This window comes from Ischnura elegans, chromosome 2, assembly GCF_921293095.1.
Source record: "Ischnura elegans chromosome 2, ioIscEleg1.1, whole genome shotgun sequence".
In the NCBI taxonomy this organism is placed as follows: domain Eukaryota; kingdom Metazoa; phylum Arthropoda; class Insecta; order Odonata; family Coenagrionidae; genus Ischnura; species Ischnura elegans.
The window spans coordinates 33224761-33239943 of NC_060247.1; the positions used below are offsets into that span (position 1 = coordinate 33224761).

The following is a 15183-nucleotide window of genomic DNA, read 5'->3' on the forward strand; positions in this document are numbered from 1 at the left end:
AACGAAATTGCTAAGCGAAAACTACTTTCTGAACATGGGAAATCTGTTGTGGTCCATTATTTTCCTCGGGAAGATTGAATTTTTGAACCTCTTTCTTCTCAAATATATTTCCCTGATTTTGTTAATCGATACCCAGACGAATTAGTAGGTACTATATTGCTTGTATAGGTACTTGAACACATTTGGCCATCTTCTACCTCTTCTCCACCACCCCTCTTATTGCCTCGTTCAAGAGGGACCCTCATATCTCTCTCGCCACTGTTTATGTTTACACTCTACTCAGACTGGCGTCTCCACTCAAACCAATATCCTCCTCCCATCCCTCCCCAAGCATGCTTATGTTGGATTTCCCGATCTTTCTCCGACCTCTCCCGTTCCAATTCTATGGGTCGGAGAAACAGGTACAGACTATTTTTTTTATCATCAAGAGTGTTTTCTTCCTCCGTGCAGTCTTCCGTTTGATTAATCTCCCGCTTTTGGGCTTGGTTTTAAAAATATTAAGGGTCCATTTTTTTGGGACATAAATTTTGGGTAGGTAATGGTCTGTTAGTATTTATACTGTCTTCATTGTTGGTGTTAACGTAAATGTTCCCTATGGGATCACTTTAAATACTCATTTCTTTTTCATTTTGGTGAGAACTTCCTAAAGATCCTTAAAGGTTTCATCGGGTATTTGCCAAGTGCCTTCGTTTTTTAAATGCAAAAAAAAATGCCGTATTCCGTTACAGATTTTGCAAACTGCCCCAGTATCGTTAGGGATTAAGCCTTATAAATAGAAAAAAAAACCCTTCGTGAAATACGGAAACACGGCGATGGCTTCAAATAACAATCAAAATGGAATAGGATGTAACACCGTAACAATAAAAAAATTAAGTAGCTAACGTACTTTTTATATGCAAACCTTTAAATTTTAACTCAAAGGAAGAAAAAAGAGAAAAAGGTAATCATTGCTTACCAGGTCTGGGAGGAATGAACTTCCGTCAGACCTGCAGTATCCATGGATGACATAATTTCAGTATGAGTAACTTGTGCAAACTATCGGCATTAACGAACATGTGCTATTTCAGTTTTTATAGCTGAAAATCGGTGGATTTCCCTGAAATGACCTCACTTTTTTTTACAAAATATCCAAACGTTCTTTTGAAATGTTATTATTTTCTTATCTCATCCTCACTAAAGGCTCGGAAGAAAAGTGTATCTTACAATTGTTCTTACAGCTTCTGATGTATTCAAATACGCTTTACTTGGCTGCTGCCTATGAAGCCGTACATCTATTGATCTTCACATGGAGTGCCTAACACATGGGAATAAGTGTCGGTCAATCGTGTGCGGAGACGTTCATCTCTTTTGTTTTTTGAATCCCCTATTTTCGACCTTCATGAAACAGTTTTCGTCGGCTGGACGGACTACTGCCAGATATGGCATTGATCTTCTCTTTTGTGTGATCAAAGGGCGTGGAATTTGGGTCGCAAGTTTCAATTCAACCCGTTGTTGGCGCTCCCCAGTGAGTACCGAGATTTTTATTCCCGGGCACGAGGGGGGTTAGGGGGACGGTGGCATATCAGCATTTGTATTGTAACCGACCGCGCCTCTCTCCAACAGAGCTTAAAGTTTTGCTTGCTTAGACATCCAAACCTCAACACAGGTCCGACCGATCCGTGGGTTACATTATTCTCCGAGGCTCTTTGTATCGCAGTGTTTTGCTCCGCTCCATGGTCCGGTTCACCCACAACAAAGTGATGACGCAAAAAAACCGGTTTCCTCACCTCAATCTTAAAACTCAAAAAAAGGGAAGACGTCTTGGAGAACCAAAAGCGGTGGTATCATACGTAACAGAACATCCTCTCCACTCATCATGTGTATGAGTTGTTAGTGGTGTCAAGTGTACCTTGAGATGTCTCAGGTCCTTCGTAATTTTACCTGGTTGTTGTTATGTATACGAGCAAAAGGTTAGATGCTATCCCAGGTGGGATGTCGAAGTCATGTTTAAAATTTTACGCCAACTTCTTGCTCTGTGATTTCATATCTTGCTTGCAGGTTGTCGGAGGTGAAGGAAGATCTCCGTAGAATTCTAAATGTGATCGCGATAACTCCCAATAAATGCTTCGTGTTCACGCGAAACCTTATCTTGAAACGTCTCCTTGTATTATTTAGAACCTGGTTGAAACACAGCATGAGTTCTGGCTATTTGCCGATGAAAAGAGTTGCGCTAAGCTCCCAAACGATTTAGCTTATTTATTTTCGTCATTTCCATTTTTATTTTATTGATTTTTTTTTAGTTTTATCGCATGTAGTGCTTAAGACTCCTCTCAGCGGTGAACTGTGTTTTGGTAACCTTCTTCGTAGTTCACCGTGATTGGGTGGATAGGTGGGCGCCTTGTCGATCAAGTTTCCACTCAATACTGAAGGCGCCTTATCTTTGTTTCGAATGCTACTACACCCTCTGTTTGAGATCACACATTAAAAACGATTCAGGTGCTTGGAGGTCAGGGACGATTTCTAGTGTAGGCTACAAGGAACTAACCTAATCACCTAATTAGATTTCGATTGAAATGTTGAATTGCCGATTATGTTGAATACTTAACCCTGTTTTCTATTATTGTTATTTTTTATGCTGCTTATCTTCATTAATGTTAAAACCTTGTTCGTCTAAAAAATGTCAACTACTTAAAGAAACGCCTACGCTGAAATGACGTCTCGGGGTGGTATTCAGAGTGATAATGAAATAATCATTTCAGAGGTAAGCGAAATTTGTTTACCGGAAATTCATTTTATGGAATAAAATAAATATGGCCGTGTTAAATAGGTTTGCACCTTAGCTAGAAACTTCGTGACAGTTGAGGAGCTGGATGTAAAAACTTAAGAGACGTGTTTTATCCAAGCTTGTTCTCCTATAAGGTTACATACTGGTTATATGCTATTGCTGCAGGAAATGTTCAGCGGGTCTTTTGAATCGCGAATTCAAATCATTGCTTGATTCTGAACCATTGCGTATCATATGTCCGTTACACAGAATATAGCTCCTCTCGTTCTCCATAGGAAAAGAGTTTTGTAGTTGTTTCACCTCATTTCTGTTTCAGATACCGGTGGGTAAGTCCTTTAGCTTATTTTTAGACCTTTGCTTTGGTATATTGTTGAATTGTTTTCGTTGTACATATTATTTTGCTTTTGGGCTTCCATGCTTCCGGTTTAGTTGAGGATATATTATTAAATTACTTATTTTGGTTTTAAATGTGATAGCTAGACTAATTCTTTTGTCTGACTACAGATCGCCATGCATTTTGTGATAATGATAGACTTTCAGTCCCCGAAAAATTGCATTAATGCCATCATTGATCAGCGTCAGTATATCATCGAATGTTTCATTTTATAATTTGTTTTTCCAGAATCGAAATAAAAATATCACTTTAAATGATTTAGTAATATGTAGCACTGCTTTTGCATAATAACATAGCACCTCTTATGTCGAGCACTTTTTGAAATCGATCATTATTCATGTTTTCCTATTTTTAGATTGATTATTTTCAATCAGCATTGCCCGCTGTATAGTTCCCATTCTTTAATCTTGCGAAAGCATGATGTGATGCATATTTGGGTGCGAGAGATTGATTCCCTATAGTTCCTTCTTTTTGCGAACGCAGTGACGTTTATTATTGTGCGTCCTTTTGGCTTAGCTATTTATTGTGACTACTACCGTCATTTAGTTTTCTTTTTAATATTAATATTTATTCCACCAATTTTACTTACAGAAAATAAATAATGTGAAAAGCAATTGGTACAAAAGGGAACATTCATTTTAATGTTAATCGTCAGTAGATTTTATGCACGGTAATTTATGCCTTTCCTTTGTCAAACCAATTGACATTCTATGCTCCTTTTTCCTTCGATGATGCATATTAAATCGTTAGTTGCTGGAATATTTTGCGAGCAACCTTCTGCTGTGAAGGTCATGCTATGATTATCAATCAACGATCAGGAGAATGTTGAGAGAGCATTAATATTTAGATTGGAGAGCATTAATATTTAGATTGGTGAGGACATAGTGTTCCAGTTGCTGCCGCATTATGATACTCTTAGAACACGAAATTTCGTAGATTTTGAGAATCGAATTGGTTATGACGAGGAACCTTGAGTACTTATTCTGGTTGAAGGTGTTGAGATTAGAATTTAATAAAAATATCTTGTAGGTCAGGAAAATCAACGATATTTTCGTAAAGTTCTTCCGCAGAGTGCCAAAATGTTGTTGAGGAAATTATGAAGTGGATAGTATTCGTACCAAGTCCTGAACTCCATCCTACTCCCTTGGATTGCGGATGGAAAATTTGCTTTTATGACTCGGGGAAAAATTAGGAGTATTATCAAACAGCACATATGAGCCACAGAGTGAAAATTCTTCTTCTACGGCTTCTTTTCTGTGGGACTCAAAAGTCACCTGATAAAATCTCTTTCTTAAATGGTTTTAAAATATCATTCGTTCCATTCGCCTCTTCATTATGGACGATGTAATACAAAAAGTTATTGTTGATTATTTTGTGCGTGTGTTAGACTAGTAAATTCTTTCTATTACGGTTCATCGTTCATGTCACAAAGGTGATAGGCATTGCTGAAATGTGATGGTAGTGGATGCTCTGTAATATTGATGGCATTTTATTGGTTTTTTTGGTCATGCATTAATTCGTCTTCTAATTCAGTACACATCTTCTCTTGTGGAGACGCACATCTGATAAGTTTTGGCTCACCCTGCACTTTTTTTAAAGAAAGAATGGCATTTTTCACCTTTGATTAAGCATTTCATTCACAGATATTCTTTATATACGATTAAATACCCACGGTAATAGCATAGGTTTTTGTGTGCATAACGGAAAGAAAGACGAAATGCATCGATACAGGTCTGCAACAGCCTTCTAGGTGTCGAAACATTTTTTTCCCGATTGCTATCTTCTCTGTACCGTCGTCGCCCCGTGGTGTTCTCCTCCAGCCTTTGCCCCTGATTAATAGGTCTGAAGGACCGATTGATCGTTTTTCCCCCGTCTCTCTCTCTCTCCCCCAAACTTTGGCATTCGTCTCTCGAGTTATTGGCGAGATTCGAGGCAGCGGTGGAGAGATGCTGGACTCTCCGCAGGAGAGCGGATTTTTCCGTTTCTTATTCCATTGTTCCCCGAGATGCGTTCCGTGTTCGCGACTGAAGAGATTTGTGTGCACCGTACGTTGAAGAGCGCAGGGATGAACCCCTGGACCGCCCCCATGTCTTTTTAACCACTCCACCCCGCCCCTCCTTGAAGTGACCCTCGCGCTAAGGATGTTTGAGGCAGAAAACCGCAATGCGGAGAAGAAAAGAGTTCCATGCTGCGACCAACATTCCTTCCTCCGCGGAGCGCCAACTACCCCATTCCCCTGTCGTACTCCGCGATCCCCGAATCCTATCTCCTCCTCTCCCGTTCGCCAACCCTTTATTCCATCGAGCCGCCAACTCCCCCGTCCACGCCCAGCCTCCAGGGACTAGCCAATTTTCACCCTCCCGTCCTGGTTTTTTTTACGCTCTCCCTGTCTCGGGCCAACCCGTGCTCGGTGGTGGTATCAGACCTCGTCCAGCCGGGTCCCTCAGCGGAATAGGCTCTGTGTCCCGACGGTCCATCACACCCGTCTTCATTATTCACGGGGGGCTTTTCAGATTCCCTTTCCCGTCGTCTTTCATCCCCACATCTATCTTGCGCATCATTTACTAGCCTCCGTTCGACTCCACGCGGTCCGTAACCTTTAGGAAGCACTGTCCACGGTTGTGGGTCGCTTTGGGACGTCCGAGTTTCGTAAACACTCATTAACTATTTATCTCGCTCTCTTGGGGATGGTGGGGCTTGTTTTCTTTCTGACATCCATCCCGTTTGGGTGCCGGAAAGCATCGGCAGCGTTCCATTAGTATGCAAGGAATATTTTCTCAAAATTTTACGTCATCTGTGCTATTGAATATTTACGTCATGACTAGTAGAATTGTGTTGCGTAACTTCTTATGGCTCGTCTAGTATGGAAATTGACATAGCTCCAATGGATTGGATTTTTATCGTACCTTTCTAACCTCAATCCCAGCCTAAAAATCTAAGTTATTGATTAAGTCTGTACCCCTAAAAAAGAATGAGCTATTTTCTACTTTAGATAGAATTTCAGAGATAATGCTACAATCTTGTTATCTTAGATCTTTCCACTGTATTGAAGTTCGTACTTCCAGAGCATCTGAATATCTAATGATGAGTCTTTTTTTGGGCCCTCATCGTTGCATTTCCGAGGGGCATAGCTTGCTCGCATTTACCTATTTCAATCGATTTTTGTGGTGATTTATTTTGGTAGCAGTTTATTTACCTAAAATTAATTGGATATATGAAATTGATCAATTCCTATTTTGTGTCCTAGTTAGAGCTGAAGCGTTTCATTGATTATTACAGTTCTCGTAAATGTGGCTGTGTTCTGTTATTTAAACTTATTGTGATATAAATGCATCTTTTTAGTCTCTGAGAGAACGTCGACCGGTAGTGCAATGAATAATAGGATAGGATTGCTTGAATATAACATTAGGTTATGTCAATGAGGCTGAAAAGTTACGTTAAGTGTATAGTAATTTATTTCAGAGATGAGTAGGAAGGCTACTTCAGTGGCCGCATGGAGGAGGTGGTCCCTGAAGCTAAATGAAGTAAAATATGTTGACTGTGGTTGGAGTCACCGATGCAGAATGGGAAGCGAGCCAAAATGGAGTTGGGGAAGCAGACCAGTCGCTTCAATGGCTTTGAAAAGTGTTCAAGCATGCAGGCGACTATGTTTTTTTTGCAAACCCTTGTTGTTTTCATAGACATCGATTGGGTTAAAAACGGGGAAGTGATGGGAAAGGGACTGGGGAGGCTGTTAAATGCGGTGTGCCGGCAGCGAATCCCAAATCTCTGTTTATCCTAACGAATGTTCGGTACTTCAGACTGATTCAGGGTCCTTCCTGTGGGGTCCTCTCGGGGGTCAAGACACCACCTCTCTCACTACATTTCGTGATTCGCAGAGTAGTCCGCCACCTCCGCTATTCCTTTTCTCTTATAGTGCATCGCATTCTGTTCAGATTAATAGCTTTAGTGTCTTTGCCCTCAGAGAAGGAAGCCCATTTATTCAGAATTTATTTTGGTGGTCGACAAGAATGAGGATAGGCATTCAGTGAATAATGGAGATAGGAAGAAAACATAATATTTTTTATACTTATGTGAAGATTGGTGCAATTAATAGTGTCCACTAGCGTTTGAGGCATTGGTATAAAGAGGAACTGTCCGATGCTTTCCCGGCGACCGATTGGGTGAAGAATTTTCGGCTTTCAAACGGGTTAGGTTCTCCTCGTCTTTTTTTCCTAACGTTTCAGAGACTGACTCTCCTTTAGTCATCATAGATCCCCACGTGGACTCTTGGGTCTCTGATAATGATAAGGGGAGATTTGCTTGTCGCAACGTTGGAAGACATGGAGGACGCAGCACTGTGTAAATCAAGAAGAGACCTTCTCCCTAAAAAGACGTATGCTATAAATCTGATACGGTTCGTGGTAACGGTTTAGATTTAATAAGTACCTATTTATTGAATATAACATGTAATATAGATCACTCTATGACGTCGAGAAACTAAACGTCCCACATTGAATGTTTTTTTTTAGTTTCTGGGTGGAATTATTCGATATCATAGGGATATTAATGTGCGTTTAAATAAGACGTGGGGTCGATTAATGAAGGGAGGAGGAGGATTACATATACTTGGAATCTGGAGCAAAATGCCCCGACGCTCCTCTTGTCGTTCGGTTGTTTTTCAACGAATTCAAGTGTAGTTGAAGGCTGCGTTATAACTACACAGGAATTGGGTCAAGTGTTGTTTTTTCATTACATTACGGTGTTAATTGAATAGGGACATCAGCTATTACCAGCGGGGAGGCCACATATTTACTAATGTTATGACTAACTCTAACTTGTCTTTTGATGAAGCTAGTGTATATTCAATAGAATTGTGGGTTGTTATTTGGAACGGAGCAAAACTTTGTGTTTATATAATTTTGTATCACATTTGTTGATGGGTATACACGTTTCGAGATTCTGTTCGCTTTGTTTTGAAGGACGTATTGCATTAATGCTTTCCCCATGAGCGAGCTCGAATGCATCCTTCCATGTGTGCGCCAACGTATATTTCTACCGTAATAGCTGTCTCTGCAATACTCTCTCCGCTAACTAAGGGGCTAGGAGGGAAATGGAAAATCGTTATTTCAACCTGCATGCTTTTACGGCTGGTGCTTTTCTTCTGAGTTGTGCAAGTTTAGTTCATGAATCGTTAACTCTTCCAGGTGTTTCGTAACTGTCGATTTCTCGTGGGTTTTTGAAGGGAAAAAGCCTAGTCTTCTATATTCGTATCGTTCCTAAGTTTTCGGTTCTAGTTTTTTATATCATTCCGAACTACGCCTACTGGTATCTATCATGAGTGAATATGGTTATTTTGTAGGCTTATACTACTGCGCATATTCTCAACTGCCTGTTCACAAGAGGTTGGATGGATAAGAGAACATCGTAATGTTTTTTTTTTCAAACTGTTAGCGTCGGTAAATCCAAATTGTATTAGTCGTATACATTCAGCTAAATTCCGCTTATACACTCTTCGTGTGTCACAAAGTCCACCCTATGTATATGCGCTCTACGAAAAGAGGCGTCACATGAGTATGAGCCATTTTAAAAGATACGGCATGAATTCTTGTAAAAATATTTTTTTTTGTAATTTCGCCATGGATAGAATGAAATGAAAAGCTCGAAAGTCGTCAGCGTACATTACGTGTTACTTGTCAGCCCATCTTACAAAATTTTCATAAATTTACGCACTAATTACAAGACCCTAAGCTGAAAATAGTATCGAGGGGGCTTCATTTGAAGTTAGGGTATATTTCTGGGGATAGAGTTGGAGGGGGTGGACTAATGATCGTAACATGCGAATACTTCTAGGTGAGGGGCGGGGGTTGAACCACCAAAACCTTCTCATATGCTCGCTGCGGCCCTGTCCACCATTGGTTTTCGATATTTTAAAAATTTATGCATTTATTGCCTACGAAATGCTTAAGTTATGCTGGCGATTTTAGGCTTTACGAGTCTGAAACCTTGTATTATGCTTTAAACTCTACGAAAGACCAATCCCTGTTCGGCGAATTTATTTTTAACTTGAAACAAGTTTTTAAAATACATTTTTAATCGAGGGCTACTTGAATTTACATGCATAAGATTTTTCCGTGCCATAATTTTGGAAGTTGGTAGAGCAATGAAATACTGACGCTTCACTCTGCGTTCTTCGGATGTAGTAGATTTACCTAATAGCAACCGCTATTGATTATTTCGTCAATAAATGGTGATTATTCTATAATTGAATACATTCAACAGCTAAGGTGACAATTATACATTTGTGTTCCAGAGACCTCATGGAGTGTCCATCATAATTAATTAGATTGTGAAAACACTCTTGGCGTGAGTGAGAACCGTGGAAAAACTGACGTAACTGGATTGAGACCCACGACCTTTGTTTTGCTTGGAGAGGACTTAAATCGCCGTCTACGAGACCGCCGTATAAATCAGTTCGTATTTAATGCAACTTTAGCGGAATAAAACGCAATGATAGTTTAGTGATAAGCATATTTTTTCTTTAGGCTCATGAAACAAATTCAATGTTGTTTTTTAAACATACAATAGAATGATGTGGTGCTGGTTCTTTCCATGCAAATTGGCTGAAACAGGACGAAGAGTTATGCCCGGGCGTAATGAACTCTCTCATGACGTTGGAAACTCGAGAGCACTTTATCCATGCAACAGACTCTTCATTTTTGATTAATCGAATTTAGGATATTATCACTCGCTTAATTCCTCGTTTTTTCACAATTGAAATTATCTTTCCGAAAGATGCTTGCTTTGAAATCTGATGAATTTTCTCTGGTGACTTCGTTCATAATTATGGGTAGCCTATGCCTGTAGCCTTTGAAACTCGTTGATTGTTTGTTTTCCTGTGAATGAATTTTCATTCGAAAATGCCGATGAGCTGCCTATTTTGTTTTATTTGTATATTTTTCCTGAGTTCTGCTCAATCAGGCTCGTTAATATTGTTGCTTTACTCGTGGGTGAAGAGTTATGGTACTCCACGATATCATGAATTCAGCATACTCCTCGGCATTTTTTGGTCATTTTACTTGATAGAAAGAAGGGCATTTCCTTGTTTTGAGGATATAATATTTCTGAGATTTAATTATGGTCCACGATTATTAGAAACAGAAATTTTTACTCTTCTCCTGTATTTTATATTTAATTACTGTGTGGTAAGAATACTCTGATTCCTACTATATCATCGATTAATTCACCTCATACCGTTTCTTTTATCTAAACGTATCCCTAGTGTGCTTTATTAAGGAAGTTATAATGAAAAATTTGTTGGAATTTTTAATCCTTTTATCAGGTGTTAATTGTTAAAATAACCTCATCAAATTCTTGTGAATGATTTATAAAGTTTCGGTATCTCTATTGTGAGACAAGTTCAATTTTTACATGATATTCGCAGCATCATTTTTTCAAAAATCTAAGAACTACTAATAGATTTACATTGTGTTTTTCTTATTCTCATCGGGGCTAACCTAGATTTTTAAATCCTTTTTATGGTGTAAGGGCGAGAAAGTCTTGTTTTAATTTCTTTTTGTAAGAGATAACTGAATTCCGACAGTTTTTCCGTTCTGTTTGTATTTTCCTCGTACAATCTTATAGGTAAATGTCTTATATCCATCGCCATTAATTACCGAACGATTTTTCTTAAACCGATACAATTGTACTTTAATTAATAGTTTTTCGTTACTCCCGCATTTAATGGAGATCGTTAGTTATTCGCTTGGAGATTTATACGCTACCAGCGTTATATTATGTTAAGCGTGCTGCCCATCTAAATCTGTACGGGTATCGTTAAAATTGTTTAATGTGTTTTACTCCTCCATTTCGTCAGAATTAGGTGTGCGCGAGGAAAAACCGTATTATGGAAGCAATGGTGGGAGATATACAGAACTCCTCACTGCGCCAAGGAAATCTATGGAAATTCGTCCTTCTTCATTGGCGGAGAATTATTTTCCCTGCATACTGTGTTATTGAATAATTTTTGAACTGTGTACTAACCATATATGCGGTGGCCGGTGAACTAACAACAGTTGTAAAATAAAAATTTCTTGCACATATTTCATACCTAGTTCTACTGAAGGACCCGAATCATTTATTTGGGAAACGTGTTCGTATGTAGGTGCTCAAATTATTAAGAATTATTGAGTGTAGTGTGACCCCTCTAACCAGATATTTTACCTTAACAGGTAATCTTCAATAACTGTGCCACAGTTATCAGCAGTCGAACTTGGCCTGCGTTCCAGGAACGTCGATCGTTCATAGTGAGTAAGTACAAGCTCAGTTCTATGTTAAGATTGGCTAGTGGTTCTTCTTCTACGGTTTTTTTTATCGGCCTACCTAGGAGATCATCTAGAAAAGGCGTTGGCTTGGCATTAGACTTATTTTTTTCAAATTTCTCGCCATATCTTGGGTGGAATTGGTAAGATTAGTGATTTTGATGTCTTATGGAATCTAGTCTCTTCAAAGTCCAGGATTTTTAAAGTATCATTCCATCTCTAGTTACTTGGAAATGAAGATAGTGGGATAGATTTTATTTTCACTGGCATTCTTAGTTGATTATTGGACTCCTGCAAAAATTAATTGAAGAATTCCCTCTCAGTTGGAATCTTATTAAATTTATACACCTGGAGTGAATTAAATTGATCTGTGGATAATGTGAAGTGTAATACTTGTTTTTGTTGTCCATTCAATGTGATTATATTCGGTATTTATTGTTATGCGATTGGCTTACTTCAATGAAATGTAGTTACGTGGCGTTAACGTCCATCAAATACGAGGAAATGGTCGGGGACAGAGTAGTTGCCTCTAGGGCCTTAGCCTTCCGCACCCTGTTTGGTTTTCCCCCAATAGTCAGAGTTATATTCCTCAGTTAATATCATCGAATGAATACTAATGCAGTGTGATCAAATATGTGTTCCGTGAGAAAATATGACTCGAGTAAACAATTAATAGTTATTCATTTTCTAAAACTTTATCCTCCACAGTCCTACGTAGTAGCGCTATTTTATTTTTGTTTGTTTTTCACATATGTGCAACTTTTTAATGGAGAAACTCAGTCCATACTTGAGAGGAAACCTACATCTCTGCGATTTTATTTTGTCATATTGCGGTTTCCAATTTCAGCGTGTAAAGATGTGAGCCGTATCATATTTTTTCGGTGCCTTTTAACCTTATTTTCATCTAATTAGGGTGATGGTAGTGATTTTAGAACAAAAAAAGAAGAATTATATATTTGATGGCTTTATGCGCAATTATCTGAATTTTAGTTGGGCCATTTCCCTATTGTATTGTCCGCAAATGACCTGGTACGTTACGACCAGTTCTGATATTTATGGCGAATCGATGCTTTATGGAACGCGATTTGTCTGTGGTCTGTTTAACCATTGGGATTAGAGCTGGCAGTCTGAATAGTTTTTCAATTTATAGATGTGACGTTCTGGGGAAGAACTTAGGCTGTGCGTGAACTTTCTTGTGCGGAAATCTTCCCAAAATACGTGAAGTTCTCATGAAATCTATTATTGGTATTTAGGTTAATGTAATATCTTCACGTTGTAAACCGATTGATAACCAATAAGCCGAAAATTTAGTCTGCTGCCTTCTCTTTTAATTTAAAAATATACTTCAAACTAAAATGATCGTTAGCCCCCGCGTGTTATGCATATTAAAATAATCGGGAACATTTATCTGTTGTTTCTCATTGGCAATCCATTTGAGGCGCCTAATCAATCTCCTTGAAAGGATTGCCTGTCAAAGTAACTTATATTTCAGTAGTTGATTTTCATATTTGAAGGCGTTGAGCGAAGGGCTTACACTAACTTGGAGTGTTAACGCTTACATTTGAATCGTGCTAATTCCTGGGAACAACTGTTTGACTCTATCATCCACTGAAACCTTGGTTCCCCTCCCTCAAGCGAAGCGGAAAAGATCACCCTCCCCCGCCGTTTTTGCGAGTGTCATCTGGTCCCTCTGACCGTTTTTAGCGTCGCTCTTGTTGCTCATTTTCTTTCCCATAGACCCAGAATGCTTCTCTGACTGTTCATTCGTGAAAGTTTTAAAAACAAGATTGGTGATAGGTGAAGAAAGGCTTTGATCATTTCGCTCGCTGTGTTCAATATTCTCTCCAGTATGATCGGTAAAGGAAACTTCTCGTGGAGATGATGATGGGAGTGAAAGCACATTTAATCCTCCTTTATCGGCCTATTCACCCAGTTTTTTGTTCTCTATTTTTAGACATATCAGTGAGCGTAAGCAGATTTGGTACAACTTTCTACTTCAATTAAGATGCATAGTAGGAAATAACCTTGAAAATTATCCCTCATGAATGCTCAATTATGATCTTATTGGATTCTTTTTTGAAACGCGAACTGCATTTTCCGTGGAAGTATAATTTATTTCAAGTGTAGCACGAAATAACGCCTTTTCGGGTTAAAATACTGAGGCGCGTTACATGTGATCGTGGTAGGTCGCTGCACCGCGCACAGACACAGGTTTTTGCTTGCATATGAACGCGTACTGCTAATGCGGACCAAGCATATTTGTCAGTATTATCAATGCGAGTATCGAGATAACAGTGCAAATGCGTCTCTTCGCCACGAATTGTGAAATTGACTGAGCTGTATAGGAGAATCAGAAGAAAACCCAACTTTTGGGATGCCTCGTACAGTAATAATAAGACCGTGAACTTCGGGTAAGGATGTGGGAAAACCCTAACAACCAGACAACATCGTTTGACGGTCATTTTTACTCCATTTTTTTCATAAGCTGGTTCGCTGCAATTGCTTTAATTATTATTGGCTGCACGACGTTCTACCACCTTGGCAGGTAGAACGCAACTGACAGGACGTTTTTCGTCCGCGCCGATTTGAAAATCTGCGTCCGCTTTCCGCGCCCCGCGAGCGTAGCGTGGGGCTCTTTTTCAATCGAAGTCGTCATGTGCCGGGAGGTGACATTGTGATCAATACGAGAAAGGATACTTGTCGCTTACTTTATAGGGTCTGTTGGGGAGTCTTAGTTTTGCCCAGACCACCTTTGCGTTATACTCATTCCATCTCAAAAAATGAAATTGGAAAATTTGATATATGCTTCATTCACTGGCTGAGTGAGATCGAAGTCCGAGCATTTCAAGTTAGGAAAGGTAGAGAGCGAAGGTGGAAGTTTTCTTAACCGAAAGCGATTGCGATCAATTTGTGGAAAGGTCTTTGATCTCACTTCAACTTCTAATCGATCTCTTATGTCTGCTTTGACGTGAGCCGTCGATAAAAATATACATATGCGGGATTTATGATCGTTAATACATTTTGATAAACTCCCTTTGAGTGTTTTATTCAACATCCTATACTTCATATGGAAACACAATTGCTATTTCCGGTCGGGGTGATAGGTTGCAAGGCGTCGTTCAAATTTAGGATATAGTAAACGGAAGACGCTGAATGTTCTGAAGTTCCCAAGATTAATCCAATGCAATGGGAACCTAAGCTTGATATCAGTGGATATTCTGCAGAAACTACTCTTCATCTGTTTTTTAAGGTAATCAGAGAGTAACAATGCAAAACTTGCTGACTAATCTCTACCTCGTCAAAGATTCGCCTTTCGAGTTCATTAGTGCAGTAATCTTGGCTTTACAAAAATGCCCAGAGCCTAACCTTGGGGCACCCTTTGACTTTTTACAATGCAATAAGTTTTACCGTAGAGCTTTTGGACCTTGAGGCATCATAAGCATCAGTGGCGTAACTAGAAATATGCTCTGGGGTGGATGAGGATGGATGGGGAAGGTTGACGCTCCCTCTCCCCCCCCCCCCCCCCCGTTTGAGAAAATTTTGTAAAAAATGACGTGCCTGCAAATACATTTTTACATGATTTTGGCACTTTAAATTTGGGTATCATTAAAAGGTTGCGTTAAAATGTACTATGTGTCCAAACTAGACAATAGTTTTAAATATTATGTTTATTTCTCCGAGGCTTTGGGGGGGATCTATCCCTCTAATCCCCCCCCATAGTTACG

The 15183-nt window shown here is 39.3% G+C and overlaps 1 protein-coding gene across 12 annotated transcripts in view; it reads left to right on the top strand.

Annotated features, from left to right (window-relative positions):
* The window catches only part of LOC124153567 (kinesin light chain), a 110453-nt gene that overhangs the window by 25225 nt on the left and 70045 nt on the right, over nucleotides 1-15183 (top strand). The window contains exon 3 of one of the 12 annotated variants that reach the window (XM_046526821.1): nucleotides 11369-11447. The exons of 10 other annotated variants lie outside the window; for them this stretch is intronic. The gene's annotated coding sequence lies outside the window, so the exon portion shown is untranslated. The remainder of the gene's footprint in view (nucleotides 1-11368; nucleotides 11448-15183) is intronic. One more of the 12 variants, XM_046526822.1, reaches the window with a different exon arrangement.